This window comes from Rana temporaria, chromosome 3, assembly GCF_905171775.1.
Source record: "Rana temporaria chromosome 3, aRanTem1.1, whole genome shotgun sequence".
Classification (NCBI taxonomy): Eukaryota; Metazoa; Chordata; class Amphibia; order Anura; family Ranidae; genus Rana; species Rana temporaria.
In genome coordinates, this window is record NC_053491.1 from 334,628,868 (window position 1) to 334,644,639 (window position 15,772).

The 15,772-nt window shown below is 43.1% G+C and overlaps 1 protein-coding gene across 1 annotated transcript in view; it reads left to right on the forward strand.

The window, feature by feature from the left end:
• Positions 1-14,143: 14,143 nt before the first annotated feature.
• Positions 14,144-15,772, forward strand: part of MYOZ3 (myozenin 3) — a 57,853-nt gene continuing 56,224 nt past the window's right edge. The window contains exon 1 of the mRNA XM_040345041.1: positions 14,144-14,534. The gene's annotated coding sequence lies outside the window, so the exon portion shown is untranslated. The remainder of the gene's footprint in view (positions 14,535-15,772) is intronic.

Genomic DNA, 15,772 nt, shown 5'->3' on the forward strand with positions numbered 1-15,772 from the left:
TCAAAATTTGACATGCAGACAGGAAGGAATGCATGTATTCAAACGCACAGTGTCTGCATTCAGATCTGTACACCCACTTCTATGGGTGAAGCTCTTTGGTGGATGCAGATGCAGCATAAAATGGCTCAGCATACAGGACCTGTCTCAGCGCCTGTCTGAATGAGCCCTTAGGGGAATTTATCAAAACTAGAGCAGACAGAATCTGGAGCAGCTGTGCATGGCAACCAATCAGCTCATAGACTTCATTTCCAAAACTGAACAAGCTGAAGATAGAAGCTGATTGGTTGCCATGTGCGTCTGTTCCAGATTTTGATTGCACCAGTTATGATAAATTCCCCTCACTGTGTTTTACATTTCTTACTCCAGACTACTGCATTACAACACATTCTTTGGTAAAGTGTTTTTTAAGGCACTAATGTGCTAGCTATGCCACTGGTTGTTGGTGATCATTGCTGAAAACATCTACACTTACAACGATCAGTAATAGGTTAATGACCGCCTGTCTAATATTGAGTAGGTTCCCCCTTTTGCTGCCAAAACAGCACCACTAGACTTTGTGGTATCTGGCATCAAGCTATCAGTAGCAGATACTTTATGTCCTCAAAGTTGTCAAGGTGGGGTCTCCATGGATCAAACTTGTTTTTCCAGAACATCCCACAGAATGCTCGACTGGATTGAGATTCAGAGAATTTGGAGGCCAAGCCAACACCTTGATCTTATTGTTTAACCATTCTTGAACAATTTTTGCAGTGTGGCAAAGCGCATTATCCTGCTAAAAGAGGCCACTGCCATCGGGGAATACTATATCAATGAAGAGGTGTACTTGTTCAGCTACAATGTTTAGCTAGATGGTACAGGTCAAGTAACATCCACACGAATGACAAAACACAAGGTTTTCCAGTAAAACATTGTCAAAGCATCACACAGTACTGTGCAAACATTTTAGGTAGGTCTGCTCAGAGAAAAATTCCAATTATTGCCTCAATATTAGAATGTTGTTTATTTTCAGAAATTTTTTTTTACTGGCTTAAATTATTGGCGCTATGCCCCAATTTAAACCAGGCCCCTAACAAACATGTTTAAATCTAGAAATCAACATTTCATTTATTTCTGGAAAAAAATACTACAAAAGATTGTTTTGCCCCTATTCCTAGTATTAATTTATTTGCATTTAATGCAGATCTTCCCCTCTCTTCGTTATCTGAAACTGCTGGTAGTAATGAACCTACCATTTTTCAGGGAGATCACCAAATCTAAAAATTCAATACTATTCCTATTCATCGTCCACATAAGAACAATATTCGTCTTATTATTACTATCATTCAGCTTATCCATAAAAGTTACACAAACTAGCCTCATTACCCTCCCAAATATTAAACACATCATCAATAAAACATCTACAGTGGGGATCGAAAGTTTGGGCATCCCAGGTAAAAATTTGCATTAATGTGCATAACGAAGCCAAGGAAAGATGGAAAAATCTCCAAAAGGCATCAAATTACAGATTAGACATTCTTATAATATGTCAAAAAAAGTTAGGCCCAGATTCACGTAGGAGATACGACGGCGTATCTCCAGATACGCCGTCGTATCTCTGAGTCCGAGGCATCATATCTTGGCACCTGATTCAAAGAATCAGATACGCCAGAATTTGTATAAGATACGACTAGCGTAAGTCTCCTACGCCGTCGTATCTTAACTGCATATTTACGCTGGCCGCTAGGGGCGTGTACGCTAATTTACGCCTAGAAATATGTAAATCAGCTAGATACGCCTATTCACGAACGTACGCCCGGCCGTCGCAGTACAGATACGCCGTTTACGTAAGGCTTTTTCCGGCGTAAAATTACCCCTGCTCTATGAGACGTAGATGAGGCGTACCAATGTTAGGTATGGACGTCGGAACAGCGTCAAATTTTTCATGTTTTATGTCGTATGCGTAAGTCGTTCGCGAATAGGGCTGGGCGTCATTTACGTTCACGTCGAAAGCATTGGCTTTTTGCGGGTTAATTTGGAGCATGCGCACTGGAATACTTTCACGGACGGCGCATGCGCCCTTCGTAAAAAGCGTCATTTACGTGGGGTCACAATAAATTTACATAACACACGCCCACATCTTCCACATTTAAATTAGGCGGGCTAACGCCGGCCTATTTACGATACACCGCCGCAACTTTGCTTTGTGAATACTGCACTTGCCTGTCGAAGTTGTGGAGGCGTAACGTAAATAGGATACGTTACGCCCGCACAAAGATGCACTCTCCTACATGAATCTGGCCCTTCGATTTTATTTCCATCATTTACGCTTTCAAAATGACAGAAAACAAAAAAATGGCGTCTGCAAAAGTTTGGGCACCCTGCAGAATTTATAGCATGCACTGACCCCTTTGCAAAGCTGAGACCTGCCAGTGTCATGGATTGTTCTCAATCATCGTCTTGGAAGACCAGGTGATGTCAATCTCAAAGGTTTTAAATGCCCAGACTCATCTGACCTTGCCCCAAGAATCAGCACCATGGGTTCTTCTAAGCAGTTGTCTAGAAAACTGAAACTGAAAATAGTTGACGCTCCCAAAGCTGGAGAAGGCTATAAGAAGATAGAAAAGCGTTTTCAGATGTCAATATCCTCTGTTCGGAATGGAATTTAGAAATGGCAGTCATCAGGAACAGTGGAAGTTAAAGCAAGATCTGGAAGACCAAGACAAATATCAGACAGAACAGCTTGCAGGATTGTGAGAAAGACAATTCAAAACCCACGTTTGACTGCACGATCCCTCCAGAAAGATCTGGCAGACACTGGAGTTGTGGTACACTATTCCACTATAAAGAGATACTTGTACAAATATGGTCTTCATGGAAGAGTCATCAGAAGAAAACCTCTTCTACGTCCTCACGACAAAAATCAGCGTTTGAACTTTGCAAATGAACATATAGACAAGCCTGATGCATTTTGGAAACAAGTTCTGTGGACCGATGAGGCTAAAATATAACTTTTTGGCTGGAATGAGCAAAGGTACTTTTGGAGAAGAAAGGGCACAGAATTTAATGAAAAGAACCTCTGTCCAACTGTTAAGCATGGGGGTGGATCAATCATGCTTTGGGGTTGTATTGCAGCCAGTGGCACAGGGAACATTTCACGAGTAGAAGGAAAAATGGATTCAATAAAATTTCAGCAAATTTTGGATGGTAACTTGATGCCATCTGTGAAAAAGCTGAAGTTAAAGAGAGGATGGCTTCTACAAATGGATAATGATCCTAAACACCTCAAAATCCACGGGGGATTATATCAAGAGGCGTAAACTGAAGGTTTTGCCATGGCCTTCACAATCTCCTGACCTCAACGTAATTTAAAATCTATGGATAGACCTTAAAAGAGCAGTGCGTGACAGACATCCCAGAAATCTCAAAGAACTGGAAGACTTTTGTAAGGAAGAATGGGCAAAGATACCTCAAACAAGAATTGAAAGACTCTTGGCTGGCTACAAAAAGCGTTTACAAGCTGTGATATTTGCCAAAGGGGGCAGTACAAGATATTAAAGGGGTGGTTCACCCTAAAAACTACTTTTTTTATTACACTGGCCCCCCACATTACAATACGATTAAGGCTATTATTTTTTTTTTGATGCTGTACATACCTTTGTACAGCATATTCACCCGTGGCATCCGGCTTGCGAGTCCCGCGGGAGTGGGCGTTCCTAACATGTCTGTGATTGACGTTTTTTTGTTTTCTGTCATTTTGAAAGTGTAAATGATGGAAAGAATATCTAACTTTTTTTGACATATTATAAGAATATCTAATCTGTAATTTGATGCCTTTTTTAGATTTTTCCATCTTTCCTTGGCTTCGTTATGCACATTAATAAAATGTTTTACCTGGGATGCCCAAACTTTTAATCCCCACTGTATATTGATCAATATTAGTGTTAAACAGAAAAAGGAATACTGCACAACACCTTTAGTCCCAGTTCACACTGATGCGAGTTCAAAACAAATGTGATGCATCAAAAACATTCTAAATTCGCATGTCATCCATAAAATCATTGTTTTCGATGATGGTCGTTCACATACATGCGTTGCGATTCCTCTATGAATGCGATGCGATTAAAAAAAGGGTCTTGTGCGAGTTTACAGTGTTGCATTGCGAATTTAGTCTCCATAGACATCAATGTAAATCGTTCTGGAATCGCATTGATGGTTCACAAATGTACTAATTCCACCACACTACTCTCCACAAAAAACAGGAAGTACACAGGAAGTTAACACCTTTTTTTTTTTTATTTACATTATGTTTGGCTAAAACATCAGCTACGTCGAACTCCTGAAATTCGCTGTAAAATCGCGGAAAATTCGCTGTAAATTCGCACCTCACACAGTACGAAAAACTGAACAAATTCACAGCAGTGTGAACCGAGCCTGACTTGCAAAGTGAACAGGTTTACGTGAAAAAGAGGAAAAGGATATTTGCATATTGAAGCACAGTAAGAATGAGCCAGCCAATATTAATTTGATCTATTTATTTGGCAATTCTTGTTTTGCTACTAAGACCTATTTTAACCACTTCATTACTGGGCACTTAAACCCCCTTCCTGCCCAGACCAAATTTCAGCTTTCAGCGCTGACGCATTTTGAATGACAATTGCGCGGTCATACAACACTGTACCCAAATTATATTTTTATCATTTTTTATTTTTTACTAGTAATGGCTGCGATCTGCAATTTTTTTCAGGCCTGTGATATTATGGCGGACACATCGGACACTTTTGACACTATTTTGGAACCATTCACATTTACACAGCGAACAGTGCTATAGTAATGCACTGATTACTGTATAAATGTGACTGGCAGGGAAGGGGTTAACACTAGGGGGCGAGGAAGGGGTTATATGTATTACCTGGGAGTAATTCTTACTGTGGGGGGAGGGGACTGACTGGGGGAGGTGACCGATCTGTGTCCCTATGTACAAGGGACACAGCATCGGTCTCCTCTCTCCCTGACAGGACGTGGAGCTCTGTGTTTACACACAGAGCTCCACGTCCCTGCTCTGTCACTGCCGATCGCGGGTACCTGGCGGACATCGCGGCCGCCAGGCACAAGCATCGGCATCTCAGCGATGCGCCGGACACAGTTTTTTCCCGCGGCGCGCGTGGGGAATGCAAATAAAAGGACGTCCAGGGACTTCCACCCGGCAGTTGAGAGCCTCGCTGTGGATGTCTTTCGTCTACAGCACGGGTCTCAAGTGGTTAAACCTACAGACCGCAACAGTTACATTTCAATGGATAGTTTCCACCAAATGAAGTGGCTATTTAATATACCCAAAGGGCAATTTAATAGATTACTTTGCAATTGTACCTCTGAGGATGATTTTTTTACAGCAATCAGAAAGAGTCAGTACAGGAAATTGATTAAGGATAGAGAATCTAGGGGAGAGAGTGAGATACATTTGGATTTTCATGTAATATTACATTTTAATGTACAGTATAAAAAAGCTGAGAGGATTATTAATAGTTATTGGGGCATTTTGGAGAAGGAAAAAGTTTTGGGAACAGTTTTACGGACGTGTCCTAGGTTTATCTATAGCAGTGGTTCTCAACCTTCTAGTGCCGTGACCCCTTAATAAAATTTCCCAAGTTGTGGGGACCCCTAACAGTAAAATTATTTTCATAGCGTGGGTTGTCAGCACCCAAGGCAAGACAAGTAATTTGCTCCCCTAACCCACAGATATTTAGCGCTCTCTGAGTCCTTTTAATGTCAACTATAATCACAGGTAGTGTCACTCACTGTGTTTCCGACTTCATGGTGTCTCGTAGCAGTAACACCTATGCCGAAATCAGGAGATAGGGTCTCCTCCAGCCCCTCCCACTTCACATTCCTCACCAGTCAGCTGACCTCTAGTCTTTGCCCCCCAGCCATGCTGTGAACTGAATGGGAGCCTCAGTGGGCGGCTGCGGGTTCCAGGAACAGCCCAGCTGAGTGGCCACAAGCTCCAGGGATAGCGAAAAGGCTGGGAGAGTGATGCAGGCTTCAGGAACAGACCGGGATTCGGTGACCCCTGGCAAATCCTTATTCGATTCCCAGGTTGAGAACCACTGATCTATAGGATAACACCAAGTCTGATTAGTTCATGATGTTTTTGATCCCCCCAAAAAAGTACTTGGTGATATTCATTGCTTTCTATACTTGTGGCAGATGTAGGCCATGTAAAATGGAAGAAGGAAGAAAGGATTCCTGGGATCTGCCACAAATAGAAACGATCAGATACGTGATTTTATCTCTTGCACTACTGAGGGGGTTGTGTACATGCTGGAGTGCCCTTATGGCCTCCAGTATGTTGGACAGACATCAAGTGAACTTCAAGTACATTTAGGGGAACACATTTCCAATATTAAAAGGGTAGAGAAAAAAACAGTGTTTCCTAACATTTCAAAAATAACAATAAAGATCCAAGAGGATTAACATTTTGGGTGGTGGCAAGGGTGGATAGACATTAGAGAGGGGATCATTTTATTAGACAATTGAGCCAAAGAGAGTCTTTTTGGATTTATGAAACTAAGGTTTTATACCCGTCAGTTCTTAATATTGACTTTGATTTAAATTGTGTTATTAGTGATTTGTAGCCCTAAGGCCCCGTACACACGACAGAGGAACTCGACGTGCTTGGCACGTCGAGTTCCTCGTCGAGTTTTGGGATGAAGCCGCCGAGGAGCTCGGCCGGCCGGCTTCTCCCATAGAAGAACGAGGACAACGAGAAAATAGAGAACATGTTCTCTATTTTCTCGTCGAGTTCCTCGGCGGCTCCATCGAGCCAAAACTGTACAGACGACAGAGATTCTCGGCAGAATCCGGGTTTTGACCGAGTTTCTCGGTGAATTCTGCCGAGAATCTCTGTCGTGTGTACGAGGCCTAAGATTTCTGTTATCTTATGTCTCACCTTTTCCAGCCTGTTATTTTTTCCCTCTTTTACCCTGTTCATGATGTTACTTTATTTTTGTCCCCCTGATTGGTTATTGATTTTCCGTAATTTTTAGAGGACTTTGTAATATCTTTAGTTTTATATAAGAAAGAAAAAAATTCCCCTAGGTGGACTTTTAAGGCACTAATAGTATTAATATCCAGTATACAGAGTATTAAAGTAGAAAAAGATTTTATTCATAATTAAACATTGTTAAAAGTACACATATAAGAATGAAATATTGATTTTAACTGAACAATTTCAGCAATCTTCCTCACTGGATGTTGGGGTATGCGGCTGGCTCTCTCAAGCATCTGTTTCTATAGTTGTTGCAGTTCAGTTTCTACCATCATTGGTGATTATTGGGTCCCTCTTGGATCCACTAGACTAAGGGATTCTCATTTCTGACCCCAGTATATCCCCTTGTCCGTTCTGCTTGTCTTGGAATTGGAGAAATTTTTTCCTTGGGTTGGCAACCATCCCAAAAAAGTTTCTATAGATTTATCATCTGTTCACCTTGAGGCCCATATGCCTTGAAATGGCAACCCCATTGACACAGCTTTGCATTTTGTTTGCCTACAATTTTAATGTTTAATGAAATATTGAAAATCACCTTTCTACTCTACATTATATGAATTATCTCCTCTTTATGCACCCCTGAAAAAGGAGTTAAATAAACCCTGAAACGCATTTGCAATTCGCACCCCTTTTTCTCTAGTTGTATATAAGGTTCTTTGTTTTCCCTTTATTTGTTTTATGTATTTGGGATTTTTATATTCTTTTTTATAATATTAATTTTAATATATTTTAAGGTTTTAATTGTATTTCAATAATTGGATGCGCTGATCGCTTTGTCAAAGATGTGTAAGACTCCCTCAGAGATGACTTTGCTGGGAAATTTAGACCGTATAAAGTATTTTTTTAATGTATCTTTATTGAGGCTTGTGGTAGGTTTTACCTGGATTGGAATGGTCACTGCATGTTTTTCCTTTTTCATGGTCAAGGAAATGCCCAATCCTTTTTCTAATGTCACTTCCGGTGGCATTTAGGGTTAGTGTACTCTGTCTCTATAGCAACAGACGGTATGTCTATATAAGCGTGGTGGTGACCACCAATCAAGGAGGCGATTTTTTTTACCAAAAATATGTAGAAGAATACATATCGGCCTAAACTGAGGAAAATATATATATATATTTTTTTTTATTTTTTTTAAATTGTTATATTTATTATAGCAAAAAAAGTAAAAAAATATTGGGCCTGATTCCCAATAACCTGTGTAAATTTAGGATTATCTAACTTATGTCATTTAAGTTACGGCGCCCTAAGTTGGTGTCGTAAGTACCGTATCCACAGCGCATTTCCGCACAAAATTGCGCCATCCTTAACCTAAGTTCCAATGCGTAAGGCGTGGTTATGGCAAGTGGGAATGAAGTGGGCGTGCTTCATTGTAATGAGCCGTGACCCCATGCAAATGAAGGGCCGGCCGTACTGCGCATGCACGCACGAATCTGGACCTCACTGCGCATGTGCAGAACTTTGGTCATCGCAATCAGTGAGATAGGTAAAAGGCCAAGCGTACTTAGTTTGAGGATCGCCCTGTGTCTAAATAGCCCCAGTCAAACACACTTCTATTGCAAAAGTATTTCCCTGTGTTCCCTTCCTAAAGCAAGTTACTTCTGCTTTGAACGTTTGTCAGTGTTTGTTGGTAAGATTTGTTTGTAAGAAAAGTGTTTGTGGAGTTGCAGGGTATAGTTGGTGTTTGTTTTTGCTAATTTGTTCTTTGTTTTGATTGTTTGCCTGTTTGTTTTTGATAAGTGTTTCTTTTTTGGTGTGTGATTGTTTTTTGTTTCCCTTTTTTGCCTGTTTGTTTTTGATAAGTGTTTCTTTTTTGGTGTGTGATTGTTTTTTGTTTCCCTTTTTTGCCTGTTTGTTTTTGATAAGTGTGTCTTTATTGGTGTGTGTTTTTTTTTTGGTTTCCCTTTTTTGCCTGTTATTTTTTGAATTTATAGTAGCTGTCTGTATTTTTTTGTTTTTTGATTGTTTTTATTTTCTTTGTTGTGTGTGTGTATTGTTGTTTGTTTTTTGGGTGAGTTCCCTGTTGCTGGGTGTTGTCTGTCATGGCTCCCAAGCGCAGGAAGCTACATTTTACACCGGCAGAGAAGCATATACTTGCTCAGGGCGTCATTAAATATGGGCGATTTCTCCATGGCCCTGAGAGCCACAACACCACCCCGGCCAGGAGGAAGGAGATCCTTAAAAATATTACCGATCGGATCAATGCGGCGGGGGGGGGGGAGACCAGGACCATCGCTGGAGTTCAAAAAAAATCAATGACTTGAGGAGCGTGTCCCGGAACAAGCTGGCAATGCTGCATGCCCATACCAGGGGCACTGGAGGAGGGGGACCCTGCCCAGTCAGGATGAGTGAGGAGGAATGGGCAGTGGCCCAGTGTTTCCACCCACAGCAGGTGGTGGGCCTGCCTGGCTTTGACAATGATCCTCTTATGAGGACAGGTAATTTTTTGGAATTTATATCTGGTGATTAGCATGTGTGGGTGGGGGAAGGGAAGATGTGCCAAGTGTGTGGATCCACCAACCTGTGATTGTTTTGTGTCCTCCCCAGATGGCCAGGAGGTGGCAGCCCCATCAGCCCAGGAGGTTGCTGGGTCATCAGCCCAGGAGGTGGCAGCCCCATCAGCCCAGGAGGTGGCAGCCCCATCAGCCCAGGAGGTTGCAGCCCCATCAGGTCAGGAGGTGGCAGCCCCATCAGGGCAGAAGGTGGCAGCCCCATCAGGGCAGGAGGTGACAGCCCCATCAGGGCAGGAGGTTCCTGGCCCATCAGGGCAGGAGGTTGCAGGCCCATCAGGGCAGGAGGTTGCTGGCCCATCAGGGCAGGCTGCTGCACCACCCCCAAGACAGGCTGATGCAGAGTCCCAAGAAGGGCAGGATTCGCCATGGGAGGGGAGTGCCTACAACTCCCCTAATTTGGATGTTGAGTGGGAGGAGGATGAGGGGGAGGAAGATGACAATATTGAGATTGGGCAGCAAATCATGATGGGCCAAGATATGACCTTTGAGTCATCCCCTGAGGGAACCCCACAGGCGCCCAGCAGTCAGGCCACCATCATGGGTGGCCCCTTCCAACCCTCCTCCAACATGCAGCAGCACCCATGGCTCACTCCAACTCCTCCTCCAAGGCCACAAGCCTCAGGGGCAAGTAGGAGGCCGACCCCGGAAACCAGGGGGGGGTTGGTGCGTCTGCCGGTCAGTCTGTTGAGGGACAATGTCCGGCAGACCCGCAGTCTGGCTGAAATAAAAAAATCTATAACCAAGGTGGAGCGCAGCCTGGGTGCAATGAGGGAGTCACTGGGTGAGGTGGCCACCAACTCAGTGGGGATCATCACGTGTTTGTGGGACCTGAAAAACGCAACAACAGGCGTGGCCCAGGAGGTGACTGCCCTCACCCAGGCTGTGCAGGCCAATACCCGGGCTGTGCAGGCCAATACCCGGGCTGGCCAGGCTAATACGGCTGACATTACTTCCTGTCTGACAAGGAATAGCCGTTGCCTTGGAGGGAAGGCCAGCAGGAGGACAGACACCAGGGGAGGCTCCTTCTTCTCCTGCACAGACCCCCCCATGAAAATACTCCCTCCCCTGCACAGACCCCCCCCATGAAGATCCCCCAGTCGGCCGTGGCCGTCCCCATGGCCGTGCCCGTGGCCGTGCCCGTGGCCGTGGGCAGCCCAGAAGGAGCACTCGGCAACATCCTTAAGTTGCAGGGGTACTTTTGATTTTTTTTTTTTTTTTATACTGTACTTATGATTTGGTTCATGTGTGTGAATGATGTGTGAATGTGGGGGGGGTGGCATTCCTGAAAACATAAGGGTGTCACCCTCAGTTTTGGTGGAGTAGGGATCCACAGGACCAGGGAGAAGTCATCCTAGGTTCCTGAATGGTGTATGAATGCACAGTGACATAATTGGAGCTGTGGCGGGGCGTTACTGCTCCCAAGTACCAAAGGGGGGGGGGTACTTGGATCTAATCCAATTCGATGTGCATGTGATGTGTCTGTGCTAGGGACCACAGTGACGTGCATTCATGCATTCTCATTGTGAGATAATTATTGTGCGTTTTCTACCAAAAAAAAAACATTCTCATTGTCATATAAGTAATGTGCATTTTATGTGCAAAGAAAATTTTTACATGTCACATAATCTCTGTGATTTTTTCTGGGGAAAGCCAAAATAAAAAGATAATTAGGGTCCATTTACTGGGCAAAGATGCCTTCAGACAGTTGTCTCCTTATTGCCTGGCCCTCAGCAGACCGGGTAGAGAGGTTTGGGGGGGGGGATTGCCTGGGTGGGGGGTTAGGTCAGGACATATCTCAACATGCAGGCCCCTTCTCACAGCAAAATTATGGAGGATGCAACATGCCCCAATAATTTGGCAGACAAAGTCTGGGGAATACAAGAGTGTACCCCCAGTCTTGTCAAGGCATCTAAATCTGGACTTGAGAAGGCCAAATGTCCGCTCTACTATTGCCCGGGTCTGGATGTGCACCTCATTGAATTTGCGTTCTCTGGGTGTTTGGGGGTTCCTAAAGGGGGTCATCAGGTGGGGTCCCAACGCATATCCAGAGTCACCTGTAAGGGAAAAGACAGGAGGATATTAGTCATGCATGTGCCCCTTGTGATGTCTGCATCATGGGGGGGGGGCATACCTGACACCAATGTCACTCACCAATCAGCCAGCTGTCTCCATACACATTCTGCTCCAAGTCTTGGTAGATCTTGGTCTGCCGTAGGATGTAACTGTCGTGGCACGACCCTGGAAACTTGGCACAAACGTGCCAGATGAGGCCATGGGCATCTACGATCACCTGGACATTGATCGAATGCCAGCCTTTCCTGTTTCTGAACAGGTGTTCAGTTTCATGGGGGGGCTGTAGTGCCACATGGGTGCAGTCTATCGCCCCGATGGTCCTTGGGAAGCCAGCAATGCTGTAGAAGTCTGTCATGGCTTGCACACGCTGCTCCTCCTGGGTGGGCATCACAAACTGGTTGGTCATGCGCCGCAGTATGGCAGGGACCACCTGATGGACACATCTGCTCATTGTCGACTGCACCATCCCAGCCAGACCTCCAGATGCACGCTGGAATGAGCCACTGGATAAAAAATGGAGGGTTGCCATCACTTTATGAAGAGGTGTCAGGGCATGGGAGCGTCTGGTTGGGGTGATAAGATCCTCATGAAGAAGTTGGGTGATCTCCAGGATGGCTTCCCTATCGAACCTGTAGTTGCCATACACCTCATAATCTGGCATTTGCAAAAGATCACGCCGTGGACGATAAACTCTCGCCTGTGCCCTCATCCTCCTCCTCTGTGCCCTCCTCCTCCTTTGTGCCTGTAAGGCAGCAAGTGCCGTCAGAATCATAGCTGGCCCTGGCATTTTTCCAAAAAGACCCTTCTCAACTATAGCTCTAAGCTCTAGTCACTACCTACAGATAAACCCTTCCACAGCATGTGTAAAATTAGGGCTGGTTTTATAATGTGGAAATTTAGTCAGGAAAACTGACAGGTGCGCACAGGGCGGAAAATACGGCGCACACACTTAATTTTGAGAATCGCCCTAACTCCCTCATTTGCATCTTTGCCTATCAAAAACAGCGGCGAGACTAGCGTAATTTGCGCCCGGGGATGCGCTGGTGTAACTAATTTAAGTACGGCTGGAAAATACGGAAATCTTTGCTTTACTCGTTTTGAAGATCGTGCGCAAATATACGCGCCGTGTAAATTTAGAAAACTGGAGTTAAGTCTGCGTATCTCTTTTGGGAATCAGGCCCCTTGTGTTTTTTTCAAAATTGTCGCTCTTCTTTTGTTTATAGTGCACAAAATAAAAACCGCAGAGGTGATCAAATACCACCAAACAAAAGCTCTATTTGTGGGGGGAAAAACTGGGTACAGTGTTGCATGACCGTGCAATTGTCATTCAAAATGCGACAGCGCTGAAAAAAAAAATGGTCTGGGCAGGAAGGGGGTGTAAAATTCCCTGTATTGAAGTGGTTCAATGCCACATCTCTAAAATTGGAGCTAACATTGGAATTACAATATGGTACTGGCATGGGACTTTTAAGGCATTCATTTTACTGGTAAAACACATTTTATTGTTTACATTTCTTTAAAGCGGGGGTTCACTCTAAAATAATTATATACAATTACATCCAGCATACTTTGGATACGTAAAGTATGCTGGACTTTTTTTTTTTTTCGGGGCACATACCGTTTAAAAGTTATTTTTCATCCGACTTCCGGGTTCTCTCTGCTGCGGGGGAATATGCGTTCCTAGGCAGCGGTGTAGATGATTGATGTGCTGTTATGGCGCGTCACGCTTTTCAAAAATATCCGAGCTGGACTCCGCTCTGTACGTCGCCTGCGCAGTCAGCTCTACACAGCAGGCGCAGGCGCCGTACAGAGCCGAGTCCAGCTCGGATATTTTCGGAAAGCGTGACGCGCCATAACAGCACATCAATCATCTACACCGCTGCCTAGGAACGCCTATTCCCCGCGGCAGAGAGAACCCGAACTGAGTGAAACTTTTAAACGGTATGTGCCCCGAAAAAAAAAAAAGTCCAGCATACTTTACATATCCGAAGTATGCTGGATGTAATGGTGAATAGATGTTTTTTAGGGTGAACCTCCGCTTTAAAAACATCAATGTATATTCTTATTGCACAACAGGGGTACATCACAGCAGAATACAATATTAATCCAAAAAGGTCAGCATTAATACTGAAATATGTTCATATATAATAGTCTTTATGCCTTAACGCGTTTCTTGAACATAATCCTCTTCGTCAGGAGCCACTAACATAGATTTTATATAACATGCAATCTTATTAATATGGCAAAAAGATTTTAGCTGCTGTTTTTTCACGGTAAGGTGGTACTCATTTATTCGACAGTAACGACAAGAAGTCAAAACCTTGTGACAAATGAAAGAAAATGTATCTAAAAAACCTATGCTTTGCCAAAAATTGCTTGTAGAGATTTCAATCAGTGCTAAACACAAACAAATTTCTCCTAGCAACACTGCTTGACACACTGTAAATATTACTTACAGGACATTAGGTATGAGATATCCCTAATGGGTTTTACATTTGGTGTGCTGTCTGTGCTAACTTTAACCTCTAGCCTGTAATAGTGGCATTATGTCATTATTGGAAGGCCCAGCACAGTTATTCTGAGACAGAGCAAGTCTGGAGGGAGAGATCTAGACTACGAGAACTACCAGAAGAAGAGAGAAAACAGTGAGGAATAGACAACCTGAGTGTGGAAGAAGATAAACCTGACTGTAAAACAAAAAAAAGGGAGCTGGGAAACAAAAGAAAGAAACAGATGCAAGACATAAAAACAGGTGGTGAGAAGTCACACATGAGAAGATAAGGCAGAGCATTTTGCGTTTCAAAAGAGAAATTGGGATAAAGAACATTTTGATCAATAAACAGCACTAAAAAAAGACAAAAGCGAAAAGAGCATAAGATACACAAATAAGAAAACTCAACGCCTGAAGACTCCCATTTTTCCAAAAGGTGAGAAAATATATGCTAAAATCACAAGGCTGAGCGTCCCATGTACCCAATCCAGGCATGTGCTTAAGGGCAGTGTGAATATAATTATTTAAATGTTGTATTGTTCTTTAATCAACTTATTTGGCTACTAATGTCTTAGGAAACCATTTTATATACATTTCATTTAGTATCCTAATATATTTTTAAATGTGAAAGTATATTGAGCAAAGTCATTGCATCTGTCTCAGAAAGGGAGAAATATCTATACTTGCATGTATTTCTGTTTCACAAGAATGCATACTTGGGAAGTATTCAATGTACCTGTACTTAGTTACTTAGGTAGCCAATGAGTGATCATCTGCTTTAACCCTGCCTGGGTATAAATAAATTATGCTAAAAATTAGCTAATTGGCCGGAGGCAGAGTATGGTAATTTTACCAGGTAGAGATTACAAATAATAACTTTCGGACTATGGTATTGCAGGAGTAAGAGATCTTTTTGGGATGGAAATGATCAACCATTTCTCTTTTGTTATCTATTAATAGTGCAGAGATTGGATGGCATTGCTCACACTAGAATACTTGTACAATATACCTCAGGTGAGAAAAAGAGTTTTGTAATTCTAATTACTCTCTAATTCCTAGTGAGTGAAGTAAAATCTATCACTTTTCCAATTTACGGCAAATCAACCAGTTTATTTGAACTCTTTCCTCCTTCGTTGGAGATATCTTCCCCTGTGCACCCCTGCTACCCCACTATTCAGCCAAAGCACTATGACCTACCTGGTACTTATAGGTATTGGGGAGCATGTAATTCTCTTTCTTTCTTTCCTTGAGTGGCCAATTTCCAAGCCACAGCACTGTCACATGGGGGAAGATCTTTAGCTCTGTTTAAGTTCCAACAAAGACCAACACAAAGCAACAATAGGCATTTTATTCAGGTCTTTAACAGGAGACCATGGCAGTAAGGGAACAAAGGAAACAAAGGTTAATTGGCAGAGGAGACGAACTATCAAGATAACGCATTAATTTGCTCTAAATGCTCAGTGATACAGTATATTCACTTTAAAAGAGAAGAGGTGCTAAACTGGATACTTTTTTTTAGAGATCTCATGTAATAAGCATTGCGAACTCGAGTTTGAGCACAGAATGGTGCAAAGAGTAACTTGCTAGTAGGAGAGGGCAACCAATCATATTGTCCCTTGTACCATTTATTTAACACGCCATAAGTGTCTAGAGCAGAATCAACTCATAATAAGC